Source organism: Callospermophilus lateralis, chromosome 13 (assembly GCF_048772815.1).
Source record: "Callospermophilus lateralis isolate mCalLat2 chromosome 13, mCalLat2.hap1, whole genome shotgun sequence".
Lineage (NCBI taxonomy): Eukaryota > Metazoa > Chordata > Mammalia > Rodentia > Sciuridae > Callospermophilus > Callospermophilus lateralis.
Window position 1 is genome coordinate 25,204,781 of NC_135317.1, and position 3,773 is coordinate 25,208,553.

Below are 3,773 nucleotides of genomic sequence, written 5' to 3' on the forward strand. Positions count from 1 at the left end.
GAAAATTAAACAATATTTTCTTAGGGTTGGAAACAGTCCATTCAAAGAAATGAATAAGTTAACAGAATTCAAAAGCATCACAGTCAACATGTAGAAAAAATGAATTAAGAATCAGGAGTGATTTTTGTGTCTGCTGGTTTATGTGAGTCACTCTACATACTTTTAAGGATCACTTAATACATGAAGTTGCATCTTTTAGCTAGCCTTATCCTAATGGAAGGAGATACAGGTAACTCCAAGATCCAGTAAAAATCAAGGAAAAAAATTCCCCGGTTGCCTAGAAACATGCAGATGCTTATGTGCTATTAAGAACTTCGCATTTTTTCATATTTTTATTTGTGCATTATAGTTGTAATAATGGTGGGATTTATTGTTATATATTTATACATGCACACAATATGACAGTACGATTTGGCCAATATCCATTCTCCATTCCCCAAGTATTTTTTTTTCCTTAAAACTTCTTTTTTTGCTGGCCAAATTTATTTGGTAACTTTTTCTGAAATATCCACATGAAAAAGAAAAAGCAAAGATGCTTCTCTTTAATGGCATAGTGACTTAATTATACAGCTAATATTTCTGGGGTCACTTTGGTCAACCTAATGATTAATTTACAATCAAGGCTGACTCATACTCTAATCCTGTGCTTCCATTTTACTGGTATCAGTGAATAGTGTCTTGGCCTAGCAAAGTCATGGCAGATTTTTAACTAAGTACTTCACATTATGGAGTTGCTTACTATTGGCTTATCACTTCATTTGAGTACCAATAAACACTCCAAATTTCTATTCAACATGCACCTTGGGTTGATACCTGCTTCTCATTCTTACATATCATTCTTACAGACTAGAGGTACTCAGTAAATGTTTACTTAATGAATACGACTCTGTTCTGTCAGCAAAAACTGATAGGTGGTTGGGGCTGGAGGAAGACGCCAGAAGACAAAGGGGAAATCAGCAAATAAGGTAATGAAATTTAATGGTATTCTAGTAAAGAAAATTCTGGCATTTCATTTCCCAGGGTAGTGATGCTAAAACTTTCATATAATCTCAGGAACACTGATGAGAAAAAAAAAATAAGAAAACAAAGCCACTGTTTGGAGAAAATATTTACAAAAGACATATATGATAAAAGACTCTTATTAAAAAAATTCTTAAAACACAACAGGAGAATGAATGGTCCAGTTTAAAAATAAGCAAAGGCCTGAAAAAAGGTACTTCACCAAAGATAAACAGATGGCAAATAAGGAGATGAAAAGATGCTCAGCATCATGTCATTAGGGGACTGCAAGATACCACTACATATACATTAGAAGAGCCCAAACCCAGAACATGGATGGACATGGCCAAATGTTGGTAAAGATGTGAAGTGGTGGAAATGCAAAATAGTAAAACCACTTTGGAAGAGTTTGGTAGTCTCTTACAAACAAAACATACTCTTATTTCAAACAAAGGGAACAAATTAATGGGAACAGTTGGAAAGAAACAACTACCACACTAGCTGCCTATTGATTAGCTTTCGAAAGTATTTGCTTCTCAGCAATATAGAAAAATGAGCTGTATCTGCACAAAAACCTGCACCCAGGATGTTTACAGCAGCTTTATTCATAATTGTCAAAACTTGGAAGCAACCAAGGTATCCTTCAGTAGCTGAATGGGTAAATTATGGAACATCCAGACAATCGAGATTATTTTTCAGCCTTAAAAAGATATCAAGCCATAAAAAGACACAGGGGAATCTTACATGTGTATTACGTGAAAGAAGCCAATCTGAAAAAGGCTACAGCCTATGATTCCAACTATATGGCATTATGGAAAAGGCAAAACTACGGAGACAGTGAAGAGCATGGATTTGAGGGATGGAGAGGGATGAATAGGCAGAGCACAGAGGCTTCCTAGGACAGTGAAAGTACTTTGTATGGCACCGTAACAGTGGACACACGTTATATATATAGAAATGCTTTAAAGTCTGTTTTTTTTTTTTTTTTTTAAGAAAAAGAATAGTTTATGATCCTTCATAAAGAAAAGCCAATATAAGACCTGATTTGGGGTGTCTGCTGTCCTATTAATGTAACCACTACTGGCCTAAGACCTTAGAGGATAAAAATATTTCTGTACTTTAGGATCACATTTTTGGGCTTCAGATATGTTTTAATGAATTTAACTTGAAGTACACTACTTTATTTCATTCCAAGAAAAGTTCAGGAAGATGTTGAGAGGAAAGAAATGGCAGAGGTAAGAAAGAATCATTTCTCTCTGAAGAAAATCACTGAGTTTATTCCAAAATTAAGGGTTTCAAGGAGGTAGACCTAATTTGGCACATTTTTCAGTCACACTGTTATTAAGAACTTCTCCTTATTGAAATTCTTTGGATCAGATTGAAGCTGGGGCTGGCTTCAAATGCTTGATTACATTTACTGACACTACTACTCACTGACATTTCCAAACACCTACTATGTGCCAAGCTTTATGTCTGACACTTTATATGTATTTTCTTTCTCTTTTAAGATATCTGTTTTAGTTGTAGATGGGCACAACATCTTTTTTATTTATTCATTTGTATGTGGTGCTGAGATTTGAATCCAGTGCCCCACACATGCTAGCCAAAGGCTCTACCATTGAGCTACAACCCCAGCCCCTCTTTTTCTTTTTTTAATCTTAATTCTCTGCAGTTCTAACATCAACTCCGCATGGACACATTATTTTTGAAAACTTACACATTGAAATTATTATGATTCACAAACATTAACTTTCTAAGATTATATAGGCAGTGAAAAGATTAGGTAACATTTTCAACCTTACATCTGTCCAGCCCCAAGACCCAGTTGTTTTCCATGATACCACTCTGTCAAGTTATTTTGGAAAGATTTTAACCCATCCCTGAATACTTTCTGTAAAGGTACTAATATCTTCCTGTTACTATTTCTTATCTTGCCTCTTATGTTTCTACTTTTAGCATATATTCTCCCATCTTCTGATAACAGAAATTCTCAGTCCTTCTCTACTCTCATTCCAAGCAAGATGGCCGAGGGGCTGGCATACAACCCTGGTCTGGACAGTCAGCATATTCCATCCTTTTCTTTGGAATGACTTTACCAGGTATAGTCTAATAAGACTATTGCAGGCCTTCCGTACGAATCAATATAGAAGATAGTCTTTCTTTTTTTTTTTTTTTTTTAAACTGGTGCTACTGAAAGTAAGATGTAAACTGGAGACATTGGGAGTCATCTTGTTCTTTTAAGAATGCCTGAGAATGAAGCCAACAAAGAAAACAAGCCCCAATAAGACTATTCATACTTGGATCTCACTGCACCTGCTTATGCTCAATGATGTGAACCATACATTTCCTGTTTTGATGGGGAGGTGAGCATAGGCAAGTATGAGGTGGGTTTCCAGTCTTCTGCATTCCCAAATAATAAGCTGCTCTATTTATTTAAAAACGGGTAGTTCACCATTGCTGGTGTGATGCAGTTGCTTTGTAAAACTGTTCAGTTCCTCAAATTATTAAACAGGATATAAACTCTAATGTGACTATGCAAGTCTACTCCTAGGAATTGAAAACACACATCTACACAAATGTCACAGTAGCATTATCCATAATAACTGAAAAACAGAGACAACCAAATGCCTATCAACTGATGAATGGATGAACAAATGTAGTCTATCCACGAAGTGAATATTATTTGGCAATAAAAAGAAATGAAGTACTACAACATTTATAAATCTTGAAATTAATTTAGCAAAGTATTAAGAAGCCAATCTTAAAAAACCATA